The following is a 21358-nucleotide window of genomic DNA, read 5'->3' on the forward strand; positions in this document are numbered from 1 at the left end:
GGTGCAGGGGGGTCATGAGTGGGACATGAGTGGGGGCCTGCTGGCAGGTGCCCTGCACTGCTGGGGGGTGGGAGTGCAGGGGGTCATGAGTGGGACATGAGTGGGGGCCTGCTGGCAGGTGCCCTGCACTGCTGGGGGATGGGGGTGCAGGGGGTCATGAGTGGGGGCCTGCTGGCAGGTGCCCTGCACTGCTGGGGGGTTGGGGTGCAGGGGCTCATGAGTGGGACATGAGTGGGGGCCTGCTGGCAGGTGCCCTGCACTGATGGGGGTGGGGGTGCAGGGGGTCATGAATGGGACATGAGTGGGGGCCTGCTGGCAGGTGCCCTGCACTGCTGGGGGGTGGGGGTACAGGGGGTCATGAGTGGGACATGAGTGGGGGCCTGCTGGCAGGTGCCCTGCACTGCTGGGGGTGGGGGTGCAGGGGGTCATGAGTGGGACATGAGTGGGGGCCTGCTGGCAGGTGCCCTGCTCTGCTCGGGTGGGGGTGCAGGGGGTCATGAGTGGGACATGAGTGGGGGCCTGCTGGCAGGTGCCCTGCACTGCTGGGGGTGGGGGTGCAGGGGGTCATGAGTGGGACATGAGTGGGGGCCTGCTGGCAGGTGCCCTGCTCTGCTGGGGGTGCGGGTGCAGGGGGTCATGAGTGGGACATGAGTGGGGGCCTGCAGGCAGGTGCCCTGCACTGCTGGGGGGTGGGGATCCAGGGGGTCATGCGCTGTTGATCAATAGTGCAAGGTGACATGTGGCTTGGCTGGGGGCATGTCCATGGTGGATGGGCTGCTTGCGGGACATGATCAGGGGTGCAGGGTAGTCCCCTGTGGTGTGGGCTGCCTGCAGGGTCCATGGAGTGTGTATAGGGAACACCTGGGAGGACCCACGCTGCCAAATCATGGGTAGGACTCCCCTGCACCCCCGAAATACACGTACCCTGCTTAAATGGCGTGTAAAACCTCCCGCGCACCCCTGAAATACATGTACCCCGCTCGCACAGGGGCAATATTCCTGGGGTGCGCGGGAAGTCTCACACGCCATTTCTTCAGGGTACATGTATTATGGGGTCTGCGGGAAGTCTCACACGTGAAAGGGCCCTGTGCGAGCAGGGTATGTGAATTACGGGGTGCGCGGGAAGTTTTACATGCAATTTCAGCAGGGTACGTGTATTTCAGGGGTGCGCAGGAAGTATTACACGCAATTGGGCCTGGGCGAGCGGGCTACCTCTCACCGTCTGCCTTGCATGTAGAAGAACGCGTAGACAACACCCACCCGCTGTGAAGTAATAGTGTGTGAACCCCAACGCCTGGAAAACACACGCACCGCACCCCACGAAAAGCACGTACAGAGCAATGGAAATCCACGTGGGATCTTCAAGCCCTGCCAGGGCAATGCCCGTGCACGATATGTCACAGCCGCCCTTACGTGCTAAGGGCCTTTGGTCCAATGGAATTGCGTGCGTGCGCTGAAGCGCTCACGCACTAAGGGCCTTTGGTCAAATGGAATCGTGTGCATGCGCTGACGCGCTCAAGCGCTAAGGGCCTTTCCTGGAATTACACGCTGACATGCAATTTTTTCACGTGCCAAATTACTCTGTATCAAGCTGGCCACGCGAAAACACACGGAAGACCACGCTCCTGCCCTGAAGACAATTTTCCTGCCCCCAAGAGCCCTGAGCATGCTCCCACCTGCCATCTGCTGCTGCCCACTTCCCCTGCTATTTGCTGCCTGCACATCAGCCAGGGGTGCAGTTGCTGTGACCACCCCTGCTGGAACTGAAGACTCCCGACTGGGATACCATGGCTCCACAGCCCAGTCCCAGGACCCAGTTGCCCACCCACACCTGCCTCTGGGGTTGCCATGTCAGGCACACCACCATCTGAGACCACTGGCAACCCCCAGCCAGAGAGGCAGAGGGCCACCAGCTTCACTGCCACCAAAGTTGGTGTCCCCGTGGAGCAAGTCCTGGGGCAGTAGGATGTCCTCTTCGGAAGTTTGTACGCCGACAAGGAAGGACGGACCTGGATCTGGACGGACATCGTGACTGCCATCAACGCGGAGGGGGTGGCAGTTCGCAAATTCCAACATGTCAAGAAGCGCTGGGAGAACTTCAGGTCCAGGACCCTCAACAAGGCCCGGCACCTCTTGAAGGCAGCGGATGCTAAGGGGCACCGGGGCCAACTGTCGTAACATCAAATGAGGGTCCTGGAATGCATATCCCCAGCGCTCTACATCCAGGTCCTTGAGATGCAGACCCGTCTGGAGTTGAGCGGTAAGTGTACATGCATACTGATTGTAAGCTGTGCGTGTGGTCGTGTGCCAGTAGTGTGAAGGTTGCACATGTGGTTTTGTAGGGCCATGTATGGATGTGTATGTACAGGGCCGTAAGGCTAACACATGCAAGTCCTCTCATGTGTGAGACACATGGATGGTGCATGTGTGTGTAAGTTCGCATGCCAAATGCAGATGTGTGAGCACACATGTTTGAATGACTGTGTATGTAAGTTGGCATGGTTGTGGTGTCACACATGGATGTTGGTTCCAGGTGCATGTATCTGCACCGTGTACATGTGCATGTGTGTGTATTTCACAAGGGTGCAACAGTGATGCAACATGGATGCTTGGGACACTGATATGTAGAAGACTGATTGCCAGATGTGACATGGATGCCGATCTCATCACTGCGACAGTTGGTGGAGTTGTACACATGCATGTAAGTGTGGTGGCGTGTGTGCATGTCTAGTGCACTCACTGTGATTCATGTGATCTCTGGCTCACCTTTGGCTGCTCATGCTGTTGTATGTATATGGATGGTGCTGGCTGTTGCCATATGGCTGTGGAATTGCTCATGTGTGTGAGTTGTCATGCCATATGTGTTGGGGATTGTGATGCCATGTCTGAAGTTTGACACTGCCACTCATATGCAACTGGCATGCGTGTATCAATCCATTATACAGAGTCCTGATGCCTATCTCCTATCTCTCCCTGTCTGCAGCGTCAACTGATGAAGAGGGCGGAGAGGGTGCTGTGGAGCACAGCGGCGGGGATCACACCACCAGCCGGAGGCGCAAGGCCCGGCTCCCCTCCCAGGTTGTGATCTCGTCAGGGAGTGAGGAGTCCGAGGCTGCAGCTGCCGAGGGTAGGTCCAATAGGCGGAGGTCGGAGTTGGACTCCTCGGCAGCAGAAGGGGCAGCTGAGACACCACAGGGTCCAACGAAGGAAGATGGCACGGAGTCATCCAGGTTGGTGGGGGATTTGGTGGAGGAGGAGGCCGTGCAAGGGACAGAGACGGGGTCTGGAGGTGGGGATTCCACTGGTGCCAGTGGTGCAGTGCAGGGGCAGGGACAGGAGGCAGCACAGGCCGCCGCGGAGGTGCCTGCGTGTAATCCTGTCTCCGATCCTGTGACTGCATCATCCCGCACCAGCAGGGATGCCTGCGTCCAGACCCGTTTTCAGGGAGGGGATCCGCTTACAACATCTGGCCTTCCTCTCCCTGCGGACGTGGCTATCCGGGAACGGGTTGAGCCTGTCCTGGTTGGGGTGGCGTTGTGTCAACGGGACATGAAAGGTGACCTGCAGTCTTTTCATGGGGAGACTGCACGTCATCTCGAAAGGCTCGTTGACCACGTCAGCCTACTGGGACAGGTCACCCAGGCCGGATTCCTCCGTTTGCTGAACCTTGCTTCGACCCCCTCCTCACCTGAAGCCCCTATGCGCCAGTCATCCTCCGTGCCATCTTCCCACCCATGTATCACCTGGGGACCCTGTGGAGCTGCCTCTGACCGTGCGGCCAGGCTGGTGGAGGACACATCCCTGCCACAGTTGGGAGTCGGATGTCCAGCAGGGTTGGCCACCTCAACTACTGCACCCCAGCTGGAGGAGGATGTGCAGGCAGCAGGAGCCAGGGTACGGACACAGGCACAGCAGCAACAAGGTGGGAGCCATGATGGCTCGGGGCCTTCGACATCGGAGGGGCAGGCATCGGCCGGAGGGCAGGAGTACCCAGGACGGGAAGTGTCTTCCATGTGGCAGCGGTTAGGCCATGCTATAGATGCGGAGCGCAAGGGGGCGGAAGAGGCACGGCTCACGATGGTCAAGGCGGAGAACTCCATGCAAAGGGCTCTGAGGCGGGCCGAGTGCCTTGAGGCAATTCGCAGGGACCTGGAGGTCTGGATGTCATCGTCCCTGCGTACCCTCGGGGCCTTAGAAATGGACCGCCTCCGGGACATCGAGCAGGAGTTCGATGATGCCCTGGCCTGGGAAATCAGGAAGTGAGCCGTCGGACTAGCCCGCTGCCATTGTATATAGTTAATTAGTGTTAGGTTTCCTTTTGGTTTTCATTTCATTTGGGGCGCTTGGACAATGCCCCACCTTTTTGTATATAGTTGTTCATTAGGTAGGGTTTTTGTAGGTTTCCTTTCAATGGTTGGGCTCATGGACCCTGGATTTGTACTTTGTATATAGTTCTACACTGGATTTCACTTCATTTAAGTTTCTTTTTTACCATGGATCAATGGATGTGTCTTATTTTTACACTTTGGATTTGGTTGGACGGACAGACGATTTGGACCCATTTGCTTTGGATTGATTAGGATTCTGCTTTCACATATTTTTTGTAAATATTTTTGACATGCAGCTTTTTCTTCATTATTTTCATTATTGTGTGATTTTTTTTTTATTCATTTGGTTAATTATTGAATACACTTTTATTATATGCTTTACTGATGTGGTCTTCTCTCATTTGTTTTGTGCATGTCACAATGTTGATCTTTTCACAGTCATGTGTCACCACTGCGTGGGTCTGAGGGACATTGATTCATGGCCATGCTGGTTATGTATTTTCTATCATGACTTTGGGAATTCAATGTGGGGTGTTTGGACTGGGGTGGGATTTGGGTGGCCATGAGGGGCATGGGTCTGGAGTGTGATGACCTGTCGGGGGGGACATGTGTGGGGGCCTGCTGGCAGGTGCCCCTGACTGCTGGGGGGTGGGGGTGCAGGAGGACATGTGTGGGACATGAGTGTGGGCCTGCTGGCAGGTGCCCCTGACTGCTGGGGGGTGGGGGTGCAGGGGTACATGAGTGGGGGCCTGCTGGCAGGTGCCCCTGACTGCTGGGGGATGGGGGTGCAGGGGGTCATGAGTGGGACATGAATGGGGGCCTGCTGGCAGGTGCCCCTCACCGCTGGGCAGTGGGGGTACAGGGGGTCATGAGTGGGACATGAGTGGTTGCCTGCTGGCAGGTGCCTCTGACTGCTAGGGGGTGGGGGTGCAGGGGGACATGTGTGGGGGCCTGCTGGGAGGTGCCCCTGACTGCTGGGGGGTGGGAGTGCAGGGGGACATGAGTGGGGGCCTGCTGGCAGGTGCCCCTGACTGCTGGGGGGTGGGGGTGTAGGGGGTCATGAGTGGGACATGATTGGGGGCCTGCTGGCAGGTGCCCCTGACTGCTGGGGGGAAGGGGTGCAGGGGGACATGTTTGGGGGCCTGCTGGCAGGTGCCCCTGACTGCTGGGGGGTGGGGCTGCAGGGGGACATGAGTGGGGGCCTGCTGGCAGGTGCCCCTGACTGCTGGGGGGTGGGGGTGCAGGGGGACATGTGGGGAGGCCTGCTGGCAGGTGCCCCTGACTGCTGGGGGGTGGGGGTGCAGGGGGACATGTGTGGGACATGAGTGTGGGCCTGCTGGAGGTGCCCCTGACTGCTGGGGGGTGGGGGTGCAGGGAGACATGTGTAGGGGCCTGCTGGCAGGTGCCCCTGACTGCTGGGGGGTGGGGGTGCAGGGGTACATGAGTGGGGGCCTGCTGGCAGGTGCCCCTGACTGCTGGGGGATGGGGGTGCAGGGGGTCATGAGTGGGACATGAATGGGGGCCTGCTGGCAGGTGCCCCTGACTGCTGGGGGGTGGGGGTGCAGGGGGTCATGAGTGGGACATGAGTGGTTGCCTGCTGGCAGGTGCCTCTGACTTCTAGGGGGTGGGGGTGCAGGGGGACATGTGTGGGGGCCTGCTGGTGGGTGCCCCTGACTGCTGGGGGGTGGAGTGCAGGGGGTCATGATTGGGGGCCTGCTGGCAGGTGCCCCTGACTGCTGGGGGGTGGGGGTGTAGGGGGTCATGAGTGGGACATGATTGGGGGCCTGCTGGCAGGTGCCCCTGACTGCTGGGGGGTAGGGGTGCAGGGGGACATGTTTGGGGGCCTGCTGGCAGGTGCCCCTGACTGCTGGGGGGTGGGGCTGCAGGGGGACATGAGTGGGGGCCTGCTGGCAGGTGCCCCTGACTGCTGGGGGGTGGGGGTGCAGGGGGACATGTGGGGAGGCCTGCTGGCAGGTGCCCCTGACTGCTGGGGGGTGGGGGTGCAAGCTGACATGTGGCTTGGCTGGAGGGCATGCCCATGGTGGATGGGCTGCCTCCGGGACATGACCAGGGGTGGGGGGTAGTTCCCTGTGGTGTGGGCTGCCTGCAGGTGCCGTGGGGGGTGTAGAGGGAACACCTGGGAGGACCCACATTCCCAATTCACGTGTAGGACTCACCGCGCACCCCTGAAATTCACGTAGCCTGCTCTGACAGCAAAATCACGTGTGAAACTTCCCGCGAACCCCAGTTATACACGTACCCTGCTGAAATCACGTGTGAAACTTCCTGCGAACCCCAGTTACACACGTACCCAACTCGCACAGGCCCTTTCGCGTGTGAAACTTCCCGCAAACCCCCGTAATACACGTACCCTGCTGAAATTGCATGTGAAACTTCCCGCGAACCCCAGTTATACACATACCCCACTCGCACAGGCCCTTTCGCGTGTGAACCTTCCTGCGAACCCCCGTAATACGCGTACTCTGCTGAAATCACCTGTGAAACTTCCCGCGAACCCCAGTTATACACGTACCCCACTCGCACAGGCCCTTTTGCGTGTGAAACTTCCCGCGAACCCCGGTAATACACGTACCCTGCTGAAATCGTGTGTGAAACTTCCCGCGAACCCCAGTTATACACGTACCCCACTCGCACAGACCCTTTCGCGTGTGAAACTTCCCGCGAACCCCCGTAATACACATACCCTGCTGAAATCGCATGTGAAACTTCCTGCGAACCCCAGTTATACACGTACCCCACTCGCACAGGCCCTTTCATGTGTGAAACTTCCCGCGAACCCCCATAATACACGTACCCTGCTGAAATCGCATGTGAAACTTCCCGCGAACCCCAGTTATACATGTACCCCACTCACATAGGCCCTTTCACGTGTGAAACTTCCCGCGAACACCAGTTATACACGTACCCCACTCGCAGAGGCCCTTTCGCGTGTGAAACTTCACGCAAACCCCAGTAATACACGTTCCCCGCTTGGCGTTTGCTGTTTGGCAGCCCTGTAAACTGGTCCAGGGTTAGCACAGCCCTTTGTGCTGGATTGGGGATTTTGATGGCTTTTCCCTGCGCTAGGGGCGTTCTTGGGGGCGTAACTGGCGCTGCTGCAGGGTCGCTGCGCCACTCTGCGCCACGGCTGGTTTTGGAGGCGAAAATCCATGAATATGCTGTGCGCGGAAATGGATTTTAGCGCACGCGGCTGGCGCAGACATTCGCACGCGCACACTGTGCGCCAGCCGCGTGCGCCACTTGTGCGCTAAATTCTATGAATGACCCCCTTGGTCTTTGAGTGGGACTTCCTTAAATTCCAGAAACTTTTCAAAACTCTGTTTTTGTCTTCTTCTTTCCCTCTCTTGTTTCTTGGTTAACTGATCCCACTGCCACTGAGCATGGTGGCCTTGTGCCTCATTAACTTCACAGGTATGAGGCGCTATACCTAGTTCAAAGAAGTACCCCCCTCCCCTTCAGCTGGAGTCTCATTAATAGCACAGGTTCAAGGCACTATACAGAGTTGACATCAGTACTTCCTCCCCTTCAGCACTGCCCTTACAGGCCCACTGCCTGGTGGCTGTGCACCCCACCCTTGGGACTCTTTGCCCCAGGACATAGGTAGTGGCCTCCTATATTAGCACCTGTTGGTTCTTCATTCCCGGGCTCCCAACAGCACTTGCCCATCCCTACTCCCCTTTCATTATTACACTTCTCTTACTGCACAATGCATATACACATTTATAGTAGTTCTGTGTAAAAATAAATTTATATAAGTAAAGGAAATTCGGATGGAAAATGTTTGTAGAAAATGTTCAAGTGACAGTTTCTGTGTGGAAGTTTAATATGTTGATAGTGTTCCATGTAAAGTGTTTGTAAGTAATTGCTGGATGGATGGATGATGGTTCGAAAGCAGGCAATGAAGCAGTGTTGCAAACATAAAAGTGAAAAGAGTAGAAAGACTGTGTTGTGTGATGGTGTGCATGTGCTATCTCTGTGTTTTAATGATGCCTGGTCTGGAAAGGGGACTGCGTAGACTGTTAAATAGTTATAAAGGTCCGTTGATTATGGTTGTTTTGTATGCTATAGAAAAGTATTTTGTGAGAAAAAATGGTTTCTATCCTTTTTTCTTTTCCTCTACTTTAAAAGTGTCCATTATTACCATTAGCATAGTGCAAAATGCTATTGGAAATGTTAGGGAATCTTATTGAGCATAACTACTTTATTGAAACATGTAAAGTAGATGGAAAATATACGATTCATTTGTTTCAGTTCTATTTTTTAACTGTTTAAGGTGTATCCAAAAGGAACCTTTTCTTGGGTGTTTCTTTTCTGCAGGAGAGGACAGGAAGTAAGGTGGGGAAGGGAAATGAGGGAAGGGGCACCAATCACAGATAGGGAAGGGCAGGTGGACAAGAGCAAATGTTGAGTGCGCCTTAGATCTAAGGTAAGGAGCAGTGTTTCTTATGCTCCTTGATTACAGCCTCAAACGCACCTTGTAACTGTTCCCCCTGCAGAGTGGTGTTTTGCACTATATACAGAGTACTGTTGTCTTAGAAAGATATGGATCAAAAGCCTCTTTTATTTCTTGCAACGTAGCTGGTGGGATCTTCTGCCCCACTTGAGTAGCATGTTTGTTAGCAGTATCAGTTGAGGAAGATGAGCTAGAGGAAGACAGTCTAGTACTTCCTGAGAAAGGAACAGTCTTTCTCAGAGCATCTCAGTGGTTGTATTTGGTTTGGTGGCACATAGAGGTGGTTTGGTAGGAGTACTGCCCAGGTTGTCCGTGACTGAGTACAATGTTGCACTCAGTGTATTTCACCTTGGTAGCCTGAGTTTTCGGTACACCCCCAATGGCAGTAAAGAACCGCCACACCCATGATTCTTTCTGGGTGCTGGAGATAGGCCTTTCCTCTATCTTATCTTCCTGGTCCTCTTGATTCTTCTCTGCATCATGCGCTTTTTGCATTGTCTAGGCCTTTCAGCTGGTCGTGGTGGTGGTGTTGGTGATGGTGGAGGTGGTTCCTGGGGAAGAGGGATGCACATGGCTGCCATTTTTAAAGTTAAATAGCAGTTGTGGTAATACTTTTCAAGTATGTACTCTCTCCGGGATTGCAAATGGGAAATCATAAGAATAGGTTTAGGAGCTGTGCAAGGGTAAACTTTCAGCTTGATACTTCCTATAGCGGCTGAAAATGCAGTTTAGAAATGTGTGTGAAGGACGGATTTGTTGGCAAAGCGCAGAACCGTTCATGAACATGCCATCACATAGCACACTGTCTGGAAAGTCCACAATGACATTAGATGTTCGGGAACGTCAGCGAACAAAAAAAGATGCAAAAGGTTTCAGAAAGTTCATAAACATGTTACAAATGTTGGTAGGAGGTGTGGAATGGCAGAGTTTTAAGTTGAAACTTTGTAGATCGCCCAAATATGATGATATGTTGGGGGTGAGCATGATATTAGGAAGTTGTAGCAAACTAGGGTGCACTAGTAAAAACCCATGAAATGCAGTGAAAAATCTTTGTTCAAGGGACATTCTGAATAAGTCACACTAATAAAAATCTATGAAATTCATTGAAAAAACATTGTTAAAAGGACGTTATGGTAACAAATAAAACCAAAAAACCCTTGAAATTCGCTAGTTATGGTAAGCTAAGCTTGCTCAACCACAGTGCACCGCTAAGACTAACACCCAGGGCATGAAAGATGACATCACAAATATATGTGCTCCCTTTGGATGAATCCTCACAAAACTTTTGCAAAAAAGTATATGGTCCTGTCAGATTGATTCTGTGGAGTTTGTTGAGGTTTTGTGCAGGGGGGCAAAGAAATAGGGGGGCCCACAATTCATTTTTTTCCCAATAGAGACAATGGAAAAAAATAAAATTGCTCAGGTCTACAGCCCAAACCACTGGACGGATTTCCACCACATTTGTGCCAGGAGCAGGAGCTTGGTTCCGAAAGTGTGATTTTGTACATTTTGTGTAAATCTATCCAGTAGTTTTTTTTTTTTTTTTTTTAACGGCCAAATGTAGGTACAAAATAATTAGTGATATCTGGGTTTGGTCTGCGTATCCACTTCCCTGTTCGCTCCACGGAAATGCCTCTGATTTGTACAGGGGGCGGTGTGAGGTCTGCGGACAGTGGACGCACCCACTGATTGGACAGTGAAAAGTGTGAGGTGCATCATATTTTCTGAAACGTCCGCCATGCTGCACCCGCGGCCAGTCGTGGCTTACTGCAGACATTGCAGTGGGGAAAAAGTCTGGAAAACAAATTTTGGGCGATTCGGTGGTGGACGGAGGGGCTGGGAAGGGTGGAGGGGGGGAAACAAGATGATGTGGGGCTATTTTGGTAGGGCGAAAAAGTTTGGGAAGGTGTCATAGCGGTCCGCGGACACCGCTGTATTAAACACACAGCGCTGTGAATGGGCATCTTGGGAAACACATTAAGAGTTATTTGGTGGGTGAAAGAGGGTTTAGGAAGGGTAGGGTAGTGGAATAAAGTTGATATGGAGCTGTTTCTATAGGTGGAAAAAAGGGTTTGCAGATGCCGCAGAGTCTGCAGTCAATTTATGTGTCAGCGGACAACATTTCGATTGTGTGGGGTTCATGTTGTGTTTTCTTAGTTGACGGTGTATGGTACATACTTGTTATATGGTTTATTGTATTGTGGTGGTCATCACAGTAGTAATGTGTGTATAGTAATTATAGGTAAAGTAGTAGGAATATGGCCAGAATCACCACAGTAGTAATATGTGTATGGTAATTATAGGTAATGTAGTGTGAGTGTAAAGTGTTTTTAATATGGTGGAATGATATAATTTAACTGTATATAGTACATATGAGTGTGGTTCAATTGAGGATAGTGCTTTTAGAATATGTATTTGATTATACTTGGTATGGTTACTTAGTTCCATAGTGTTATGAAGCTGGAATCTCTGGTTCATTTTCTGTAGAAAAGAATTTGTTAAGCAGGATAGTTTAAAACCTTTAATAGTATACAATTTTACATACACATTTCCATTTTTAGACTCTCATAAACAGTCCATTCTAAGTACTTTGTTTGGTACAACATAAGTGTATGACACACTGCTGTTGTAATGACATTAAATAATCATTGGGAAAATAAATCCGTACAGGATTTAAAAAACAATTACAATTATGTTTTTTCGTGGTATGTGGTGGTTAAGGGAATACTTAAAGTAGTGAGATACCTGTTGGCATATTCTAACTACATTAGAGTTTAGGAGATGTTTTGTCGTATAAGAATTGTGATGGCATATTTAAAGTGTTTTGCAATGGATAGTATTTAATACCTGTTGGCGTATTCTAACTATATTGACTTTTAAAATGACTATTGTAGTATTATGGACATAGTTGGATACCTGTTGGCATATTCTAACTGTTAATTGTAGTTTATTGACTAAATTTGGGTTGTAGGAATATTAAGTAGGCATTAGTTAGATTTGCTGGTATCCTATGTTTTGGAGTAGCAAAGGTGTTGTTACATTCAAACCAACCACTTTTTTAACATAGGCAGTATAGTGTCCTGAAGTGGTTGTGGCACCAGTGTGGTATATTATACTTACTGTTGTGAAGGTTTTCTTTCAAGAGATACTTAGCCATGTGTAAATTATATAACTTTCCATTTATTTTTGGTACCATCTGCATTGTATTTTACAAGCATTAGTATGACATATTGGCTATGTGAGTTCATTTGCACGGTGGAATTATTGTCTGAATTGCAAAAAGGGCATAATATTGGCAAAATGCAGAAGTTGGTGAAATGCAATAGATTCAGAATTTGGTATGGATACATAGACACATCGTTCATTAGGGATGTGCGCTTGTGAAACATAGTTGCAGAGAGTGCATGTATGTTTCCACGTGTACGAACTCTGGAAGATTTCATTTATAGGCATGTTTTTCATTTCTAGTACTTGTAGTAAGTACATTGGGAATTTGTATTGATCTTCCTGTGTGTTTATTGTAAATTCTACCATTCCTGCACAGTAGTCAAATTATTGTGTTATACCTGAGACGCCGGAAGTGTTGTCAGTATTGTTTGTAGAATTTCTATGAAGGACAAACATTTGAAAACACAACTGGTCTGAGCCATTTAAGTAAATGTGAAAATTGGTGGCAATTGAAAAAGAAAATTGATTGTTACATTAGCATAACAATTTACTCCAGTTGTGTTGCTGAATTTAAATGGACCAGAGAGTTCTGTTTGCACATCATTTGATGGGCCTGCAGATATTTCTGGAGAAGAGACATGTGTGTCTTTGTTTTCTGATGGATGTGCAGTTGACTTTTTACTATACAGTTTTGGTGTTGTATTTCTTGATGCCGAAGGAGTTGGTCTTTGTTTCTGTAGTGGTATTGTTAGGAGATCTGTTATAAATTTGTGAACAGGTCTGTGCTTCACGAACAGTTCAAAAATGCATTTTCTGCTGATCTAGGAACTTTCAAGCTCAAATTTTACCCTTGCACAGCTCACACAGCTATCTTACTCATTGTCCATTAATGATCTAGCACAAAGCACAGACTTGGAAGAATATTAGAAAAACTGTTATTTATCCTCGCCCCGAAGAGCCACCACCACCACCAGCTGGAGGACATACACAACAAAAAAGTGCAGTATTTTTAAGTCCATTTGAAGCTGTAATCAAGGAGCATGGAAACACTGCCCCCTACCATATTCCCCTCTCCAGCTACCCCTTCATATCAGTAGTTAGTGTGCTTCCCTCATTTCCCTACCCACCCTACTTTCTGACCTCTCCTGTGAAAAAAAGGTTCCTTTAGGAATCACCTTTCAGAGTTAAAAAATAGAACTAAAAAAAAGAATCACATAGACTCCATGTACTTTACATTTCTCAATAAAGTAGATAGATTAAATAAGATTCTCCAACATTTCCATTAGCATTTTGTGTTGTGCTAATGGAAATAATGTGGCGATCATCCCCATGTTGCAGGGGCTGGAACAGGGGATAACGACCCGGCAGCCCAAGTTATCGTCCCAAGATAAGCGCGGGCAGATAACAAAGGGCTCCGGGCCATTATCCTCCATTCTAGCTCCTGGATTGGGGGATGAAGGCCATTAGAACCCCGGGTTGTCAAAACAGTAACTCTGGGTTCTAAAAAAAAAAGAAAGATTTTGCTTCCTACAGTGAGACGCGGGGTGTGTTCTGTTATAGGAAGGAAAGTCCTTTTCTAAGAGGGCAACCTTGGAAAGGGAAGGTGGGGCTCCGAGTACGGCCTGCAGAAGGAGCAAATGCATCAGATTCACCCGCCGCCACTGAAATAAGTAGGGCATTTGGAGGTGAAAAAATAAATATAAAATGGGATGGATGGTGTGGGGAGATGGCAACGGGGAGAGCCAGCAATCGCGTGGTTTGGGATGTAGGATTGTACCGGTGGTTCAACCCTGCGTTCCTAGCCCCCTGATTGGCTGGCTCCCCCGCCCAGGTTGATAATGGACAATTGTATACTAGAGAAATATAAAAAAAGGACAGAAACAGGTTTCTGTCCCAAAAAAATGTCTTCTCTAGCATACATTAAGGACCATATATTGATGACCGTTTATAACTATCCACAGTCTCCACAGCCCCCATTCTAGGCCATGGATCATTAAAAGACCCAGATGGCACATGCACACAATCGCACAGGGCAGTCCTTCTACCCTTTTTAATTTTATATTTGTAACACTCCCTCAGTGCCTGATTTCAAACAGTCACACATCCATCCACCAATCATTTACAAAAACTATACATATAACCCGATGACCATACTAAGCTTCCACATACCAACAGCCACTTAACAATCTTCTACAAATATTTTGCATCTGCATTTCCCTTACCTATACAAAATATTTGTACACAATGCTCTTATAAATGTGCATATGCATTGTGCGGTGAGAGAATTGCATAAATAGAAGGGGCAGTAGGAATGGGCAAGTGATCATGAGAACACAGAATGGAAATGCCAATGGGTTGCCATGGTGGAATGACACTCGCTAACTACTGCAGCAAGGAGTGCCAAGGGTGGGATGCATCTTAACCGTAACATCCCTTTAACAACGTCTTTTCTGTCAATTTAATAGGTTTTTGTAAGTCAAAATGTTTCATGGTGTTACATCACTGTATATAGGTTTCTAATCATTCCTCTTAACATATATATGAAAGAACTATAAACCCCCTTTAAGAATTATATTGTTTGCAACACATACTTATGTCTGTCATTACAAGCATCACATGCTGAGAATGGAAATCATTGTTTAATTGCCTATGGCACAAGGCTCTACCATGACCCCAGCCAAACCAAACCACCCCTATTATTCACTGCACCTACCCTGCACCCTAGTTCAGTGTCCACTATACTCTATTAATGTAACCAATGGCCAGTGTTCATCGCTTGCAGCCATGGGCAGTCTCCAAATCCATGGGGCATAGGCTTCGGCCATGCCTCATCCCCCAATAAGCAAATCAGAGTACAAATTTGCATTTGCCGAGGGCCAGGCCCACTACTCACACACCAAAAGTATATCACTAGTTTTTCTACTTACATTCTTACACTTTTAAAAAATAAAACACAAGACTTTCCCAAAACATACTTTCAGGTCCTAAAACACAGCACATATTTGCAAAGCCATGCTTTCAGGTTCTTGCTGACCCTCCTTGTGCATATCGCTGCAATCCCATCCAGCACTTCAACCTGTACCCACAAGGAGATTATGGGCCTCATTACAAGTACTCCGGTCCGGAATTAACACTGCCGGTAAAACCATACCGGCACCGTTTGCATGTCCGCGCAATCATGACCCGCGGCCCCGGTAATAGCACCACCCTAAACCGCCACCGCGGAAATAGGGTTCCCCTTAATTCCGCCTGCACGGAAACCCCTCCGTTACCGGCAACACGAAACACCGTGAGCATCACAACTAGCGCGGACACGGAAATACCGGGAAAAAAATGGCGGAAATACCGTGATCACGGTGGCGGAACCGCCGCCACCGCGAACATGGTGTTATACACTGCCGGCTGAACTGAATCAGGGCACAGGTGCACCAAATAAGCCCAGCTGGACCTAGCAGGCCACTGGGAGCCTACAAAAGGGCCACACCCAGCCCAACACAACACAGAACCATGCAGGCAGCAGGGCTAGTAGCACTGGGACTGGGCCTACTCAACCAACAGGCAGTACTGCACATGGTGGCAGCAATGGCGCAGAGGAGGAGGCGTAGGCGGAGGAGGCGCAGGCGGCAACCAGCCAACCCTGCAGCTATGGCAAACCCCATTGCCCAGCCAGCCCGACCCCGCCGCCAGCCACCAATACCACGCATCAGGGCCTCACCCTGGAACCTCACCCCAGGACAGATCCACACCCTATACCGGCTGGACCGTGCAACAATCATGCACATCACCGCCATGATTGAGGACAACATCAGCAGCCTAATTGACACCCCCACCGCCATCCCCCCCCTCTTGAAGGTTGTCTCAGTTCTGCATTTCCTTGGCACTGGCACCTATCAACACACGGTTGGTGAGCTGCACGGCATATCACAACCGTGTTTCTCAAAAGTCCTGGTACAGGTACTGGATGCCCTGTTGCGCCATGTGTCGGAACACATAGCCCTACCCCGCACCCTCCCCGAGGTCATTGCCACCAAGTTGGCCTTCCATGCCATAGCAGGCATGCCAAATTGCATAGGCGCAGTTGACTGCACCCACGTCGAGCTGACAGTACCACATGCAATTGAGGCGGTGTTCCGCAATAGGAAACAGTATCACTCTTTGAATGTCCAGATGGTTTGTGATGCCATGCAACTGATTACACACTGCTGCGCACGTTTCCCAGGCTCATCACATGACTCAATGGTACTGCGGAATTCCACGTTGCCACGGTACATGGAACGCTATGCCGGACAAAGCACATGGCTATTGGGTGAGTACAGCTGACGATGCTACAACCCTGTCAGAGTGGTGTGTGTGTGTCCAGGCAATGAGCATTGTGAGTGTGCCGCTGTGACCGCACATGCATCACCCCCCTTCCATCTACCAAATACACAGCGGATGCCAAACATCATGAAGGAAGACATGACAGGGCACCACAATGTGCCCGTGCACACGCTGCCACAGCCAATCCCGTCACTGTCCCATGAACCCTGTGCCACTGCAGACACCCACCCTCAATTGAAACACTGCCCCAAAAAGCACGAGAGGCGTGCAAATCATACGACAAGTATTTACTACTTCCGTACAGTGGAGTCACTCTGCCATGTGTGGACAGCACTGCACCATGACATGCACACAATCAAATGTCACCCGCAGGGCACAGCAAACATGCAAGTTAATGTGTAGGCCCATATGCAGTCAGCGACATTCCTCGTGATGGCCAAAACATACCTCCAGACACTGCATGGTTCATATGCATGAATGAATGATGATACAAGAATGCACAGCAGCAGATGAGGACATGATGCCACAAACACTGACATGTTCCCCCATCTACATCCCATGTAGGTGATGCGGGATATGCACTCACGCCATGGTTGATGACACCTGTACGGAGACCAAGGAACAGGCATGAAGAGGCATACAATAGGGCACATATCCGCACACGTGGAATGATTGAGAGGACATTTGGACTGCTGAAGGCCCGTTTCCGCTGTCTGAGCAGATCTGGCGGATCACTGCTGTATAGCCCAGTGAAGACGGGCAAAATCACGCTGGTATGTGCCATGCTGCACAATATATGCCTGCGCAGGAACATCCCAATGCCACCAGACGCAGATGAGGAAGATGGGGATGGGGATGGGGATGGAGATGGGGATGGGGATGGGGATGGGGATGGAGATGGGGATGGAGATGGAGATGGGGATGGGATGGCACCGCCTCCCCCTGGGGGTGCACATGATGGCCAGAGAGCACGGGATGCCCTGATTCGCATTTACTTTTGAGTCACAGCACATTCACAGTAATGCACAAACATGGCGACGACAATGAATTAATAGTTGCACTGCAAAATAAATGATCAATGTCCACACATGTATATCTTGATTTGAAATGGTGATGTATTGATGTAATCACAACAGGGAAGAAGGTGCATTGGTTAGGGAAGCTGTACACCCGGGGCCACCCACCACCCAAACGTGCCCACCCCCACCCAGAGCCCATTGTCCAAACCCCCAAAACTACCTACCCCACCACCCAAACGTGCCCACCCCCACCCAGAGCCCATTGTCCAAACCCCCAAAACTACCTACCCCACCACCCAAACGTCACCACCCCTCTCACACCCTTGTAGTCCACATGTGTCCTGCACTGCCCCACACACATGCCATCACTTCCGTGTGCGCTTCTGTGCAACCTTGCCCAAGGGACCCGTTAGCCTACTCGAGCGCCTCCTTGGACTGGCAGTAGTGGAGCTGGATGGGGTGGTAGTGTTTGATTGGCCAGAATCAGGGATTGAGGGCATCCGTGCCAGATTTGCCTGTTGGCCAACCAACATGGCCTCCACAAGCCTGGAGGTGTGGTCATTGCCCTCCCGCACATGGCGTGCAAGGGTCACTATGGTGGTCGCAAAGCGTCCTATGGACCTCGACAGGCGACGCACTGAGGCGCTGTAGCTCTCCCTCTGCAGCCTGGATTCCTCTAGCTGCCTCTCCACCAGCTGGGTGAGGGTAGCCTGCTGGTCCTCCATCCGCTGCATGCGGGCATTCAGTTCGGCCATGGATGGGGTGGGCGACCTCATGGGACTCCCCAGTGAAGTGGGGCTGAACCCCAGCTCATGGAAGGAGCCCAGGTCTTCCAATGTGGGCATCTCCCCCTGTGGCCCCGTTTCCGAGTGCTCTTGCGGGGCACTGTTATCACTGCAGGCCGCCCCCTCTGCAGTGCTGCTGCCTTCGGTGTTGTGTTGGGTGGCCATGATAGGTTCCTGTGGCACCTGTCTGGACTCAGCCAGTGTGGAGATGGTGGGGATGTTGGTGGTGGTATGCTGCACATCTGTAGTGGCTGGTAATGTGGCCAGAGGTGCAGAACTGCCGGCAGCATCCTCCTGTGTGGTGGCGGTGGCTAGTGTACTTGGCGATGCTGATTGGCTGGCCTGTTGTGCAGTATCACTGTCACTTGAAACGGCTGTGGGGACACAAAGGGCATGCAATTAGTGTTGTTGTGGTGGCAGATGGGTGCATCACATGCGTCATTGAGATTGTACATTGAATAGTGTTAGTCACATGCATCTGATTGCTGGTGTCTGCATTCAGTGATATTGGTTGCCATACGGATCATAATGGGTCCTTTGGCCCACACATGCACTGCCTGGGGGGGGGGTTGTTAATGGGTCCTTTGGCCAACACATGCACTGCCTGGGGGGGGGGGTTGTTAATGGGTCCTTTGGCCCACACATGCACTGCCTGGGGGGGGGGGTTGTTAATGGGTCCTTTGGCCCACACATGCACTGCCTGGGGGGGGGGGGTTGTTAATGGGTCCTTTGGCCCAGTACTCACAACTGCATATTTACATGTGGCATTCATGTTTGGGCACTTACCGGCATCTGCAGGTGGGCTCACTCCTGCCTCAGCCTGCCCAATCCCATGGATTCCCTCTAGGTGGAGGACGCTGCTGCAACGCTCCTCCCATGCTTGCAGCCTCAGTGGGGAAGGGGGTCCTCCGCCTGTCCCACTGCTGCGTTGGCGGTGCGTGGAAATGAGGTTGCGTACCCTCAGCCTCAGGTCGTCCCACCGCTTGTGGCAGTCCTTCACGCTCCTCACTGCCACGCCCACAGCGGTGCACTTGCGTGCAGCTTCGGCCCACACCTCCTTCCTCCGCTGCTGTGTGGCACGCCGTTGGTCGGCGCTGAACAGCATCTCAGCATTGTCCACAATGTGCTCCACCAAGACGGTTAGCTCCGCCTCGCTGAAGCGCTGTTTGCGCTGCCTCTGAGCAGGAAACCTGGCAGACATGCTTGTGGTCCCTTTTGGCTTCTCAGAGTCAGGATTGTGCTTGTGCTGGCTCTGGATGGCAATGGATTGTGCTTTTATATGATGGCCGCCTCTCTGTTTCCTGTTTTGGCGATCATGGTATTTCCGGTTCCGTGTCCGTGGCGGCGGAGGCGGAAACGGGTTTTGCGCCACTTGTGGCTTCGTTATTTCCATTTCCGTGGGGTATTCCGTGACGGCGGTAACAACGTTTCCGAGTCCGTGTGGTGCGCGCGACCGACAGCGTGTAATCGGGCGGTTTTTCCGCACCCTTGCGGACACGGAAACGTTTTTACCGCCATCACGGATTTTGCACGGTCCCGGACTGGCAGGTTGTAATGAGGCCCTATGTCTTTCCCAGTCACACATATCCCAATTTTGGAAAATGTAACCAAACAGCTGGTACCTGGTAGTCATGCACACTTTAACTCCATTGCTGGTCCCTCATGGTCATGGCCAGTAGCCAGAATGTCCAGGTCATGAATTGACAACCTGGCCACTGCTCTTGGCCACAGGCTATACCTCAGTCACCAAAGGTGTTTCAATATGTTTTGTACCTATATTCTAAAATAAAACACGTACACATTTTCAAAACCATGCTTTTAGGTCCTTGCCAAAGCTCCTTACACGGGTTTTCTGCAAATCCGCCCTTTTTTTATTTTTTCAAAAGTGTCTAAATGTACGTACATACTATATTCATATAAACTAGCCCCCACTTGTCAAAATCCATTCAGACTTTGCGCACACATTCAAGGGTCTGTCTATAATGTTTCTGAAAACCTTTGTCCATATTTATCAAATGCAACACAGTTATAAGCCATCTAAAATGTTGAGACCCTCACTCTAATTGTGCTCCCTCTTGACAAAATCCCACCACACTTTGCAAAAACATTCATATCTAGGTCTACAATATTTATGCAAACTAATGTGGAGATTTATCAAATGGCACCACATGTATAAGCCTTTAAAATATGTTGAGAAACCCTCCTCTAAAATTTCATGCAGTTTCGATCAGTGGCACCAAAGTTATAAGCCATCCAAAAACTGATGTTCACCAACCCTGCAATGAACAAATAAGCATAGACCATGGACCATTCGTGGATATCAGAATAGAAATATGCCCGTTTTGGGGATTTTTATGGCCATATCCTATCCCATCCTCATCACCCCTCAACTCCCCAGAGATTGTTTCATTAGTTTGGCACGTGCAATGTTTGTTTTTCAATATTATTTTACCATGATGTTCGCGGAAAACGGGAGCTGTATGTGGATCCTCCATGACGGGCGTTTCCAAAAATCAGATGACCTCAGGCTTTTCACCATCCAATCAGCGGGTGCGTCCGATGTCTGCGGACATCAAGCCACCCCCTGGGCCAATCTGAGGCCCGTCTGCGGACCGAATAGGGAAGTGAGTCTGTGGGCCGAACCCAGATATCACACATTTTGTTTACCTACTTTTTCATCATTTTAAAAGAAACTACTGGATAGATTGACAACAAATTTACAAAAGCACGCTTTCGGGACCAAGCCGTGGCTCCTGCCGCAAATTTGGTGAAACTCCGTCCAGCGGTTTGGGCTGTAGGCGTGAGCAATTTCTTTTCTCCATTGAGTCTATGGGAACAACACACATTTTTGGACCCCCTAAACTTTGCCTCCCCTTGATGAAACCTCACCTATCTTCACAGAATCAATCTGACAGGGCCATATACCTTTTTCGAAAAGTTTTGTGAGGATTCGTCCAGGGAGGTTGAAGTTATAAGCCGCCCAAAAGTGCTTTTCCTATGGTTTGAGCCATTTAACCATAACAACAGGGCCCCTATCGCAGGCCCTGTGATACACCTGGCACACTTATCTATGCAGATCTGCCAAATTTATATAATCCTGAATTCCATGTTGCCAATTTTCCCTTTTCAGTATACTTCTTTCCCTTGTTTTTATCTGGATTTACCCAATGTCATGCGTTGATCACCAGCGCCCATCCTGTCTCATTAACCCAAACCCCTATTCCATATCAATTTGTTGGGAATTCCAATACTGATAAAAAAAGT

This window comes from Ambystoma mexicanum, chromosome 11 (assembly GCF_040938575.1).
Source record: "Ambystoma mexicanum isolate Mex_15411 chromosome 11, UKY_AmexF1_1, whole genome shotgun sequence".
Lineage (NCBI taxonomy): Eukaryota > Metazoa > Chordata > Amphibia > Caudata > Ambystomatidae > Ambystoma > Ambystoma mexicanum.